Below are 15,425 nucleotides of genomic sequence, written 5' to 3'. Positions count from 1 at the left end.
TTTCTTCCTCTTCTTTTCTGCCTCAGCTCCAATGATTTGACTTTTGCCCCATGCTTACAAGCATCATTGGAATGGAATGAGGGGCAGTTTAGATTTGTCCATTTCTCCATTTTATTTCTTAGAATATTATGTAGGACTGGAGATGGCCTATGGAAACTATGTTCAAATTTGCTTTCTTTTGACACCAAGTATGTCTGAGTAATGATGACACTGAATGAAGACTTTGCAAACTGGAAAGAACAGAGAGTGAAGAGTAGAAAACAGGTGTGGCATTGTAAGTGTCAAATTTAGTTCTGCCACGTGGATAGGGCTTAGTGACATTTTAAAGAAAAAAAAAATAGATTACCTCACCCAAAAAGTAAAACCATCTAATTCATGATCATAATTTGTGTCTAGTGCTGTGAGAGTAATATTACTAAAATGGCACTTTCCAAGTGAATGTACCTAAGACAGGAGGGATGTACTTTCTGCTATTCGGAGGGAAAGCAGTTTGTTTCTCCACATTCATAGTGGATGACTCACAGTAACTGAGATCTCTAGCTGTAGAGGACTTGATGTCTTCTGGCCTCTGTGAAAACCCACACACAGGTGGAATACCCCTACACATAGGCACACGCACACCTTCACACACACACACACACACACACATTCACATAATGAGAGAGAGAAAGAGAGAGAGAGAGAGAGAGAGAGAGAGAGAGAGAGAGAGAGAGAGAGAGATGAAAAAGCTGAAATGGAGAATAAACCCCTTAGGAATACCAGCAGTCTCAACTAACTCAGACCCCAGAGAGCCAACAACCATGGGCATACATGGGCCAGTCTGAGGCCCCCTGCACATAGATAGCTAAGGTCTGCCTTGTCTGGCCTAAGTGGGAGATGAGCATATCCTCTAGACATTTGAGGTCTTATATCCAATAGAGGGCTAATATCCAAAATTTTTAAAGAAATCAAGAAGCTAATCACCAAAAAACCAAACAAAACAAAAAACGGGGCATAGAACTAAACTGAGATTTCACAACTGAGGAATCACAAATGGCTGAGAAGCACTTAAAAAATATTCAAAGTCTTTAGTCATCAGAGAAATGCAAATCAAAACTATCCTGAGATTCCACCTTATACCAATCAGAATTGCTAACATCAAAACCTCAGGTGACAACACTTGTTGGAGAGGATATGGAGAAAGAGGAACTTTCCTCCATTGCTGGTGGAATTGCAAACTGGTACAACCATTCTGGAAATCAATCTGGAGGTTCTAGCTGTCTCCAGAGGGGCCCTCCGGAGCCCTACAAATACAGAGGCAGAAACTAGCAACCAACTATTGGACTGGGCTTGGGATCCACAATGGAGGATCTGGAGGTTGGTCTGGAGGAGCTGAACGGGTTTACAGCCCCATGGGAAGAACAATGACTTCAGACACCCAGACACCCCAAGACTTCATGGGACTGAACCATCAACCAAGGGGTACACATGGTTCCAGCCAAAAATGTGGCAGAGGAATGCCTTGTTGGGCATCAGTGGGAGGAGTGGCCTTTGGTCAGAGGCCCCCAACAAAGGGAAATGGACAGAGTGTGGGAGTGTGTCGAGTAGAGGGGCATATACATGGAGGCAGGGGTGGGAAGAGGGGTTGGGAATCTTTGGGGAGGGAGGCTTTTGGGAGGGGAGAAATTGGGAAAGGTTTTACCATTGGCAATGTAAATGAAGAATATACTCAATAAAAAAAAATGGAAATAGATCTACTTGAAGACCCCGCTACACCACTCTTGGGAATATACCCAAAAGACGCCCCACCATGCCACATGGGCACATGTTCCACTATGCTCATAGCAGCCCTATTTGTGATAGCTAGAAGCTGGAAACAATCTAGATGTCCCATGACAGAAAACTGGTTACAGAAAATGTGGTTCATTTGTACAATGAAATACTACTCAGCTATTAAGAACAAGGACATCCTGAGTCTTGCAGGCAAATGGATGGAACTAGAAAATATCATCAGTGAGGCAACTCAGACAAAAGTACATGCATGGTATGTACTCACTAATAAGTGGATATTAGCCAAATTAATTAAGTAAGTAAGTAAGTACAGAATACCCAAGATACACTCCACAGAGCTAAAACGGTCAATAAGCTGAAGTGCCCAAGTGAGAAATTTCATAATTCACCACTATAAAAAAAATCTTCAGAAGCCCAAATGAACTGTAATCCTCTTTAGATTATGATTAGAGATTTCTGCTATTCGCACTACTGCATTAAGTATATTAGTTGAAATCTCAAAGTAAATAGTATTTACTAGGTATGTGCAATAATTTTTCAAAAGTGAAAATATGATATGCCATCTTTCTATTTAAACTAATATAAATTCATTCATGACTTAGTTATATCAGACTTGGGTTATGTTAATTTAAATATTTGATGCCATTTATTTCTCGACATTATTAATATTCTTTTGAATGCTAGTCATAATCTAATTGTATAATTGCATAAATTATTCCTTTGATATATATAACCCATAAACCACCTAAAGTTTTTGTAAAAATCTCTTTCTATTGGTAGTTTTTCAAGACTTTGAACCATTTATCTCAGTTTTAAGTGCAGCCTTTGGATATGAACATTTAGTCATGAATTGTATCTATTATTGTTAGCAGCAAATTGAACAATGCTGAGTCTTTATGTTTGACTCATCTTATTTTCCTACTCAGTATATATTTCTCTTCCAATTCTGCTGTCAAAAACTCTACAAATGTCAAGGTTGAGTTCATTGTGAGTTGTATGGAAACTTCTAGGAATTTTCAGAAATTATTCTTATGCCTCTAAATACATTGGGAAGCTTCATATAATTTTCAAACTGAAGAATATTTTGTTGTTGATTGCTTTTTTTCAAATTTTCCTTTAATTTTAAGGATTGTTAGATCTACATAAAATTGAAGGAAGATTTTCATGTACAAGAGTCTATTTCATTTGAATCCATTAATTGTTGATAACTTGTCAGTCATTTTTTGTTATTTTGTAGAAATATCTAGGAATAAATTGAAGATGTCTGCATGCTTTGTTAAATAACAACCTTAAAATTGACATTAGATACAACAAAATTATCTACTAAATTTGAGCCTTTTCTCTTTCTCTCATTCTTTTTTAAGATTCTAATATAACTGTGTTACTCCTTTATTTTTACTTTTTTCCAAAAATACTCTCATATACCCCATCCTGCTCTCTTTCAAATCATGAAATTTTTTATTTGATTGTTAGTACATATACATATTGAATCTCTGTCCATATATATGTGTATATATATATATGTGTGTGTGTGTATGTGTATACATACATACATATATATATGTGTGTGTGTATGTGTGTGTGTGTGTGTGTGTGTGTGTAATAGTATACCTATAAATATATATCTACTCAGTTTATATAATGTTATTCATATATATATGTTTTCAGGGTGATAACCTGGCCCTGGAAAACAAATTTATTTGCTCTTCTCTAGTAAAAACTACCTCTGTTCCCAGCTTTTCTCAGTACTGAATAGATCTTTGGGTAGTTTTGAAGACTTATGGAATCCTTGTCCACTTTTATAGTCCATTGGTTTTTATCTTTGTTCAACTTTCATTTGGGAAGGCTTATTAGTCATATTTTGTGTGTGCAGCAGTATCTTGTTTCAACTTGCATTTTGCATCAGTAGTATATTCATATCTACATCATTTTGGTTAGATAATTTAACAAATTTTTTCAATGAACTGATGATATCTCACGTTAGGGATATTCCTATATACTCACCATCCACATTCATATTATTTAAGATAAAGCTCCCCTTCACATATTTAATTATATTTATGAAGAGTACATCATTCAGTAGTTCTACTTATTTAAGGGTTCTAGTTAGAATCTACATAAAAATTTAGTCATATTTGAAGACATTCTTAATTGAATTAGGGTTATCATAACTAATTCACAATTTTTATATGTTACCTGGTTTACTGTAACTCAGATATATATATATATATATATATATATATATATATATATTTACAAGTCACCAGATATTTGTTAGTCCCATATTTCTTTTTGTGTTCATTTTCTTAAATCTATGACCTATTTAAATATTAAACAACTTTTCTAAGCATCTCAATCTAGAAAAGTCCCAGATAATGAAGTCACACAAAAAAATCAGTTCTAGATTCTAGAATATTCAAAAATATGAATGTTTAGACTTTACAAAGGCATGCTAAGTTAGAAACTCTGATTGAATGTATGAACTAGAACATTAGCTTTAAATGTTTCTAGTATTACAGAATGTATTTTGTTATAATCCTTATAAGCTCATTTCCTATTGTATTAATTTAGTTTATTTACTAAAGACATTTTAATATTTCTTAGTCTCTTCTAAAAATTATTTCACTATGAAAAGACCCTAAATTCTGACTTAAATATTTCTTGTTAATGAATATCATCAATTGAATTGGATTCCTCTGAAGTAAATATATTGATCTCATACCAGCTACCTCAGAAAATGCAACAGGTTTATTAAAAGGATATAAAATGAGTCCTGAGGATAATGGTTATTCTTCATATAAAGGTTGAAAATTTGAACAGACACTGAAGGAAAAATATGAATGCACACAACAAAGAGATTGGCAAATATCAATTGTGATGCATATACAAAGAATGCTAATGTTTCTTGCAAGAGCAATTAATATCGAAAAGGGTAGAGTTTGAACTATCGTCATAAGTAGTGACTTTCAGTCATTTTACTGACAGTTCAGACTTCCAGTCTTCTGGGACAGAACAAAATAATTCTTTAGAAAGAAACAGAGTTTTCAAAATAATTTTAATAGAATTTCCAAAGAAGTATTTATACTATACATTACATCTATAAAGCTACCTATATAAATAATTTGCTGACATAAAATATATATTTAAGTTGCTTACTGTATCTATACTGAACATTCTTAAATTGTTTGACTGGTTGGGAAATTACATCAGACATGATTAAAATACAATGATATAATTACAGGAATTTATGAATATGTAGAAGTATTCCAAATTTTCTATAAAGTCTACAGAATGTTAGTGGTGATTGGATTTAGCAATGAAAAAGTAATTATGTGTAGTTCCTGCTTATGCTTCTGTAATGAAGCAAATGAGAACAGGTCAGCTAGTGTTATGAAACAACTCAAACATTAATATTTAACATACTTTGCAAATGTTTTCTTATATTGACATCTGTCCAGGTGATTGATTTCTTTATTTTTACATTTATTTATTTAATAGTTACATTTATCAATTTCTTAATGCTAGAGAACAGATGGATCCTGGAGTAGACTTTATGACTACAACTTAGCTTACCCAGCATAATCACAACAACATAGTAAATATTTTTTGTTATATCTAGAGGTCAGTGAAGTCCTCTTCTCTCATCAAAGAAATTTCTTTTGTGAACAGCTGAGACCATTATGGAAAACCACACCTAATCAATATGCAGAGGTATAGATTCCAGTCCTCCTGGATGTATCTGAAAAACAACTCTGAATCTAAGACTCAGAATACACTGTGGAAGGGAACACAAGAAAATTGTATATACCAGAGCGTTTGCTGTGAGATTATATCACCTCATAATATCATAAGCTAAATGAATAAATCTCACCAGCAGGGCAGGATGAATATGAGTCAAGCAAAGACAACAATAGTCATGATGAAAGCAGATGGAAAAAAGGTCAGTATGTCTATACCTACACAAAAATTAGACGCAAGGGAATGCTGAGAATGGTAGGAACATTGTCTCTTAATGCAGATATGCTAATTGGTTTCTCAATACAGTGTGTATTTAAACGAAAGTATATATGTGCTTATACATACACAAATACACATACATATATGTCTGTAACAACAGTTAATATAAAAAGAGACCTTGAATTCAAAGAGAAAGAGAAGTGCTATATGGCAGGGTATGAATGAAGGAAAAGAGGAAAGGTTTATGATGAACTTGTAATCTCAAAATGAAAGAAAGCAATTTAAAAAATTAAAAAGCCTTCAGGTCACATGCAAAAACTCCCTTAATAGTTAAGCTATCACTCTAAAGTAAAAATTATCTTGGCAAAATATGGATTTGATGTTTTTAATATTTGTAAGCAATGTACCTAAAAGATCTTTGGGTTGAGGAGGTCCAATTTATGCTTTGGAAGAAAAAAAATGCAATTGGCTGTCTAGTTCACATTCCATGCCAGACTCTTCCTTTACTCATCTGTACAACTGCCTATTTCACAAGTTTCCTGAAGCCTCAATTTTCCTCTGTATAAAAAAAGAATACATAATTTTGATGTATAACAGTGATGTTGTGTAGATTGCAGGAACCAAGGCTGAGAAATTTAAAATGATTCCTGTCAGATACTTAAATCCCTTTAAATAGAACCTATAAAATATTATTGATACTAGTGATACTTGGTATATGATTTCTCATAATAATTAAATATTTATCTGTCAATGTGTATGTGAAACAAGAATATGTGAGCTATCACTCTCTCTTTTTTCCTCAGAATGCTTTAATAATATGAATAGAAGACATTCAAAGGTACACTGAGATTGCTATACATTTATTTTATCATGTTATCTTGACCACATGAGAATATAGATAGTGTGACTTTTGCACTCCTTAAGCAGTGTATTTTGTACTTTTTCCCCTTCAAAGTCGCCCTTGGCACTCTGCTGAGACTGATCTCTCATCATAAAATACTTCAAGAGCAAAGGAGAAAGCACTGCAATTTGTTCTTGATACCTTAGGCACTTGAGAGACTCTCTGTGGAATGAAAGGATAAAATGTGAAATATTATCAGTTTCTACTGCATCCTTATTTTAATTCTATAGGATGTTTGTGTGAATACCTCAAGGCCTATCTAATGTACAAATAGCAATGTACATGCCATTTCTTTCTATTTTAATGTCACACGTAATATATAATATTACATGTAATGCATTTATATTATAGTTATCATAAATAATATATCATACATAATAATTTACCATATGTAATATATGTTATATTATATGTTGGATACTGTGTAATGTGCCTTCAAGTTTGTTTATGTACCCAGGAGCCTTGTTAGAAAATTTGAGAAATATTGGGGATTGATAAAAATGTATCATGCTTGATACTTATGCTAAATTAATAACATTAATGCATTATTATTATAACTGGTTGTTGAGATTAAATTTTTAATAATTATGTCAGGTGCTACTTTCAAGAATCCAACTAATATCAGGAAACCATCTTAAATATATATTCTCTATTTTAATGTACAAAACAAACAAGAACCACTGAGGGAACACCTTTGCACTCAGGATGCAAAGGGCTGGGGAGCAGTGGGTTAGACTGTATAAAAGACCAGGAAATACTGTATATGAGGACAACTGTTTATTGAACTAGAAAGGCTAGATTATATAGCTAGGATCAAGGGGAGACAAGGAGGAAAAGGACAAGGGAAAAGTTGTTGCAGTGTGTGTAACCCTATTAGATCGATTAACAGAAGGCTGGTCATAGGATATATGAACGGCTAGTTCTCCTGCAGTGAAACCGAAGCTTAACTGGCTTTAACATATATGTCCCATGTCTCTATGGAGATAAGCAGTCCCAAGCTTGAGTTGGGAAGGGAGCATTCCCACCCCTGCCATGCTTTCTGGGCAGCCCTCTACTGTCACTCATCTGGCTTGGGAGCCCACAAACCATGAAAAATAATTCATTTCATAGTTTTATATATCATGATATAGTACATCCAAAAGCACAATTGATACAGGTCATAGAAATACCGTTCTCATTTATGTAATATTTAAAATGTAGCTTTTCTTTATGTTCATTCAGGGGCATTTTCATTCAAATATTATAATACAAAGTGATATTAAAGCTATACTTTTTATTATATTAGTTAGTAATATACATAGATAAACAACTTAGCAATGATAAGGCAATATTCTTCTCTTAGGAAGTTAGAAATCTCACATGAAATAATACCATAGTTTAGAAAAGGAAAGAATATGAACCTTAGTGTCCAAAGAAGAACTCTATCAAAACTTCATAGTTTCGACGAAGGTTTGTTTCCATTTTATGTGACCATCTTGATCATGGCATGATTTCAAATTGATGATGAAGCTACCAAGTAACTAAGTAAGTCTCTGAGAGAGCATTCAGGGCACAGAAATTTCCTGATGCTGAGGAAACCCATTATGCAGTAAATCATCACTGTCAGATTTCCTGTTTCTAGAACCAACTTATCCATGTATAGGAGGATGTTTGTGGGTGTTATTCCAGAAAACATCATCAAGGAAGAGCCACCTGAATGAATATTGCTAACATCATCCCATGGGCTTTGGTTCTAGACTGAACATGAAAGGAAAAGGAGAAAACCAGGTGAGCACCTGCATTTCTCATCCCTAACTTCAGAACCATTTCCCTGTGAGGAGTCCCAGCTGCATGTTTCTGCTGCCATGAACTCCCCCATGTTCTCCTCAATAGGGGACTGAAGTTTTAAACAGTGAGCAAAAGCTATTCATCTTCCCCTAAGTCATTAAATTCTGTCTATGTATTTTGGATGTGAGAAAAAGATAACATGGATTTTATCTTTCACCTCGTTTGAATCTTTATTTTGTGAAAGGTCAGTTCTTACTTGGCTTCTGATGTTCATGTCCTTGGTGAAGAGTGGAAGTAGCTATAGCTTCTGGCAGCTCACGAGCTCAGCCTCCAAGACCAGTTCTGCTCTTTATTAGCTGTGTGTTATTTGGCGAGTCCTTTAGAACTTCTGGTGCCTAATTTCTTCCTTTATTAAGTGATTATAGCAATTTCAGGGTGTCCAGGATTGCTGTGAGGTCTCCAGTAGGCATTAAACATGGAATTGTATATGTGTATTAGGTATTTAGCCAATATTAAGATAGAAAATAATGGACAAATTTTCCTAGTAACACATTTTGGACTAATCTTTTAGTCACTATAATTCACAAAGTTCCTGGCCACTGCATTTTGGATGAGTATTTTCAATATGAATGAGGTTAAAAATGAAATACACGTAATATTCTAAAAACTCTACAAGTCAGCTTAAAAGCAGATAATTTGCAGTTGACCTCTTTGTATAAGCCTGAATGTTCTAAGTCTAAGCAAGAATGAGTTCAGTTGCATACAAACCTATGATCATGGTGCTTTGTTAAAATAAAATCAACCATTACAAAATATTATATGGCGGTAAATATATTATTAAAAATACAACTAAAATTTGAAATAAACTCCCTTTTCAAAGAACCCATTTGTCTCATGGTGCACTGCTCTCCATTCTAGCATTGTGTATCCTTGTCATGATATGTGTCACAGTTCATAGAATCTAGTTTCAAAACACTAACAATTGTGACAAAATGAACAGGAGCAATTTGGAGCAATGAATAAGCCCTTTGTCCATGCAATGGATACAGGGAGAGCAACAATACCAAGATATCAGATCAAAACTATGTTGTGCTCAAAGTTTATATTCATCGTGGGATTGAACATGGGATAATAGTTTGACAATGAAAGCTAATTAAATAATTTAGCTTTTAGAAACAACATCTTTATTTTTTTCAGATATCCTAGAAATTTATTTACCAAATGATATGGTGAATAGTACATGGCACTATACTATTTTAAGCACTTTACAATAATATTCACTTAATTATTTTTAAAAAATTATTTAGGTTTTGATAATTTAATATCATTACATTACTCCTTTGCTTTTCAGTCCTAAAACTTGCATATACATTTCCTTGTTCCGTTTATGCTCAATTTATGACCTATTTTTACTTAATTGTTGATGTACACACACACACATACCACATATACAAACATGGACACATACTTATTTCTAAACAAATAAGTATAATCTCTTCAGTCTATATAATGCTACTTGTATGTTTTCAGAGATGAACACTTAGTATTGAATAACGAAATGAAGTTCTTTTCCCTGCAGAAGCCTTTTCTCCGACTCTCAGCACTCCAGAGTTGTTGGCCATATGTTGTGTATGGTTGAGACTTTGTAGGTTTTATGGATGTAGCTTTTGATATTTCTTTCTTTTTTTTTCAATTGAAAATAGATTCTTCTCTCATATGATACATCCCAATAACAGTTTCCCCTACCTCCATTCCTCATAGCTCCCCCAAAATTTCTATCCCAGAGATCCATTCCGCCTATATTTCCTCTTCAGAAAAGAACTGGACTCAAAGAGAGGACTATGAGATAGGACAAAAGAAAACAACAGGAAAATCTTCATATCAAGCTGGAGAAGGCAATCCGAAAGAAAAGTCTCAAGAGCAGGCAAATGAGTCAGAAAAGCACAGGCTTCCTTCCACTGCTAGGGGACTCACAAGAACCAGCAAGATAACAGCCATAGCATATATGTTATGGCTCAGAGGCAGGCGGGCCACATTCTTGCAGCTTCGGTCTTTGTAAGCCCATGTGAGACTGCCTGAGTTTATTTAGTGTGCCATGTTCTCCTCATGTGTTTCACCCCATCTGACTACTAAAATCACACCCTCTTTCTTCTCCTGGGTTCCCCAGTCTCTGAAAGGACCTGTTGAAAACCTCCAATTTAATCTTGTTCTCAGTACATAATGTATGACTTAGGGTGTCTGCATCTGCTCCCATATAAGAAGGATGCCTCTCTGATAATGACCAACCAAGGTAACAATTATAGTATAGCAGAATATGATTTTAGCAGAGTTGTCAGGAACCATAATGGGACAATCTAATATACTAGCTATACTAGCAGATGATCATCCTGAAATACCTGCTTTGGATTATTATATAATCTACGCCAAGTGAGCCCCCATTCAGCAAGGCTGTGGGGGACTAATTTTAGGAAAGAATCCTGCTATTAATATGCTTTTCCTGTTGCTGTTATTATTATATATATAATAATAAGTAATAGCACACCCCTTTGGAGCAGATCTCTGCATATCCACGAAGATGTACTGCCCTATAGTGATGCTATGTAGACAAATAGATTACTTAAGTTTTAATGATGATCCTATAAGAATTCCTAAAATTATATCTGTGATTATTAAGCTCTTATATAATGGACTGCTGCTAGGTCCTTTTCTGATAGTCAAAACTGTAATGAGAACTCTGCCAGTCTCCCAAGTGTCACTAGTTAATTGCTCTTAGACAGCAATGAGACTTTCTCCTGCTCATAGTACATTCCAAGAGGTTGTAAAACAATTAACCAAAGGTCATAAAAAGGGAACTAATGATTTATTATAGGTGCTAGGACAGAAGATTAAATATTGACTGGGTTTATCTATGCAAAACTTCACTTATAACTTAGTTATGGTTTCAAACTTTCAATGAACTTGTGAAATACATAGTGATAGATGCATAGCTAGATAATTACTCCTAATGCATATGCATGTAAACATTCTCTGTTATAAACTTCTATTTCAATTTATGACTTGGTAGTTTGAGTGAACTTGTGATGAACTTTGTAACATGTGATCATGTATTCTGAAAGATATATCAGTACTGAAGACAAAACAGAGAAACTTTCTTCTTTCCCTTTCAATCTTCCTCTCTCTCTTTTCTCTCTAGCACACACTTTTCCTCTTTCTCTCTCACACTCTCTCTCACTTTTTACCTTTCCCCACTTAGAAGAATTTTTCCTTTTCTCCACTTAGGATCTTTCTGCTTTTCCCTTTAGATAGCTCTCATGGGAAACTCTTTACAACTTAGATATAAACTCATGAACCACTTCTTTAAGTGTCCCATTCTTCTCCCCGTGACTTCTGACTAGCAGGCTGAAAGTTAGAGCCCAGCAGTTCCTGCTGAGATAGAACAAAGACCACAGGGCTTAATCCTCTGCTGTTAGGCTACAGATGTTAATCACCTAAGCTAGGAGTCATTCACCCTCAAAAAAAGAGCAAAAAAGTTTCTAGGACATTTTAGAGCCAGAAAAGGGGAAATCATTTGAAATGTAAATAAATAATATACCGAATTAAAAAAAAAGATGTTATCATCAGTCTTTCAGTACAGTTAGAGAGGTAGAAACCCCTGAAATCCTCAGACTTCAAAGCCATCAGCATCAAGAGCCTACTCTGTGACTTTATCACTACCTTCTCTGGGACTGGAGCCTCCCTGCCCTTAGCACAGAATATCAGTAGGAATCACTTTATGTCTTTGTTGTTGTTGTTGTTGTTGTTGTTGTTGTTGCTGCTGCTGCTGTGTTGTTTTGTTTTTCAGTTGTGTTTTTTTTCTTTTTTTTTATTCGATATATTTTTTATGTACATTTCAAATGATTTCCCCTTTTCTTTTTTTTCTTTTTTTTTAATTTTTTTATTCGATATAATTTATTTACATTTCAAGTGATTTCCCCTTTTCTAGCCCCCCCCCACTCCCCTAAAGTCCCTCAAGCCCCCTTCTCTCCCCCTGTCCTCCCACCCACCCCTTCCCAATTCCCCATTCTGGTTTTGCCAAATACTGCTTCACTGAGTCTTTCCAGAATAGGGGGTCACTCTTCCTTTCTTCTTGTCCCTCATTTGATGTGTGGATTATGTTTTGAGTATTCCAGTTTTCTAGGTTACTATCCACTAATTAGTGAGTGCATACCATGATTCACCTTTTGAGTCAGGGTTACCTCACTTACTATGATGTTCTCTAGCTCCATCCATTTGCCTAAGAATTTCATGAATTCATTGTTTGTAATGGCTGAATAGTACTCCATTGTGTATATATACCATATTTTTTTGCATCCACTCTTCTGTTGAGGGATACCTGGGTTCTTTCCAGCATCTGGCAATTATAAATAGGGCTCCTACAGCTGATAAACAACTTCAGCAAAGTGGCAGGTTATAAAATCAACACAAGCAAATCAGTGGCCTTCCTATACTCAAAGGATAAGCAGGCTGAGAAAGAAATTAGGGAAATGACCCCCTTCACAATAGCCACAAACAGTATAAAGTATCTTGGGGTGACTCTTACCAAACATGTGAAAGATCTGTATGACAAGAACTTCAAGACTCTGAAGAAGGAAATGGAAGAAGACCTCAAAAAATGGGAAAACCTCCTATGCTCATGGATCGGTAGAATCAATATAGTTAAAATGGCCATTTTGCCAAAAGCAATATACAGATTCAATGCAATACCCATCAAAATCCCAACTCAATTCTTCACAGAGTTAGAAAGAGCAATTATCAAATTCATCTGGAACAACAAAAAACCCAGGATAGCTAAAACTATTCTCAGCAACAAAAGAAAATCTGGGGGAATCAGTATCCCTGACCTCAAGCAATACTACAGAGCAATAGTGTTAAAAACTGCATGGTATTGGTACAGTGACAGGCAGAAGGATCAATGGAAAAGGATTGAAGATCCAGAAATGAACCCACACACCTATGGCCACTTGATCCTCGACAAAGAGGCTAAAAACATCCAATGGAAAAAAGATAGCCTTTTCAACAAATGGTGCTGGTTCAACTGGAGGTCAGCATGCAGAAGAATGCGAATTGATCCATCCTTGTCTCCTTGAACTAAGCTCAAATCCAAATGGATCGAGGACCTCAACATAAAGCCAGACACTCTGAAGCTAATAGAAAAGAAACTGGGGAAGATCCTTGAGGACATCGGTACAGGGAGAAAGTTTCTGAACAGAACACCAATAGCATATGCTCTAAGATCAAGAATTGACAAATGGGACCTCATAAAATTACAAAGTTTCTGTAAGCCAAAGGACACCATCAAGAGGACAAATTGGCAACCAACAAATTGGGAAAAGTTCTTCACCAATCCTACATCAGATAGAGGGCTAATATCCAATATATATAAAGAACTCAAGAAGTTAGACTCCAGAAAACCAAACAACCCTATTAAAAAATGGGATGCAGAGTTAAACAAAGAATTCTCACCTGAAGAACTTCAGATGGTGGAGAAGCATCTTAAAAAATGCTCAACTTCATTAGTCATTAGGGAAATGCAAATCAAAACAACTCTGAGATTTCACCTTACACCAGTCAGAATGGCTAAGATTAAAAATTCAGGAGACAGCAGGTGTTGGAGAGGGTGTGGAGAAAGAGGAACACTCCTCCACTGCTGGTGGGGTTGCAAATTGGTACAACCACTCTGGAAATCAGTCTGGCGGTTCCTCTGAAAACTGGGCACCTCACTAACAGAAGATCCTGCTATACCACTCCTGGGCATATACCCAGAGGATTCCCCACCATGTAATAAGGATACATGCTCTACTATGTTCATACCAGCCCTATTTATAATTGCCAGATGCTGGAAAGAACCCAGGTATCCCTCAACAGAAGAGTGGATGCAAAAAAAAAATGTGTTTTATTCTAATCCAAGTGTCTGGCCTGTTCACTCTGTTTCTTGGCTGGAGTGCAGAGCTCCCTCTCCTGGATTGGGCCTCAAGTTAAGGCAAGCATTAGTTGATTGGTTTGCCACTCTCACAAGTTCCTTGGCACCATTGTCCTAGCACTCCCTGCAGACAGGACCTATTATAGATGAAAGATTTTGTGGTGGGTTGGTGTTCAGGTTTCTCTCTCCATAGCCTGCAGAGTTCCTGCTAGTGCCAAAGAGATTAGAACATAGGAGTGAAGACTCCAAGTCTCTTTATGCTAAATGAATTGTGTCGAAGTTGTCTTCGGAAATGGTGTTCTGTCAGTTTTTAAAGAAGTTCCTCAACTGCAGAACAAATTAAAAATTGGGGTACAATGCAGTATTGCTCAGTAGTTAAGAAAAAGTGCATCATAAATTTTTTAGGCAAATTGGATCCAATTAGAAAAGAAAATAATCCAGAGCCAGAAAGCCAAACACAGCACATATTTACTTATAAGTCGATAATAACTGTTAAGAAAATGATAATAAATTTATAGTCCACACAGCCAAGATTAGTTAAATAGGGCAAATACAGAGGGGACTCATGGGTCTCCATGAGAAGTAGAAATAGAATAGATTCTGTGGGATGACTAGGGGTGGGTAGGGAGTGGAGGGTTCAGGTAAGGATATTTGAGGACAGAATTCAGGGAGAGACTGCTATTATTGAATGGGACACTTCATAGGCACTGTAGAAAATCTAGTACATTCAAGGAAACTTCGTAGAATTTATGCTGGTAACCTTGGTAAAAAAAACACTAATGGAGGATATGGTATCTGAACTGGCCATCTTTTAAAGGCAGACACACAGCGATTTATGTATATTATCTCTATTAGGGAGCTTTTACTATGATTTCTTATGACTTTTCAGAAATCTCTCATGTTATTTTACCTTACTCTATCTTCTTCTGTGCTTTTATCTACTGCTTCAATTCTTGAGTAAAGAAACCTACTTACTAATTTCTCACCACCGTGTCCCATGTACCTTATCATGCCCTTGTTTGTTGAACACAAACACACACACACACACACACACACACACACACACACACA

The sequence above is a fragment of the Apodemus sylvaticus genome, chromosome 15 (genome assembly GCF_947179515.1).
Source record: "Apodemus sylvaticus chromosome 15, mApoSyl1.1, whole genome shotgun sequence".
Classification (NCBI taxonomy): domain Eukaryota; kingdom Metazoa; phylum Chordata; class Mammalia; order Rodentia; family Muridae; genus Apodemus; species Apodemus sylvaticus.
This window is presented reverse-complemented; position numbering follows the sequence as displayed.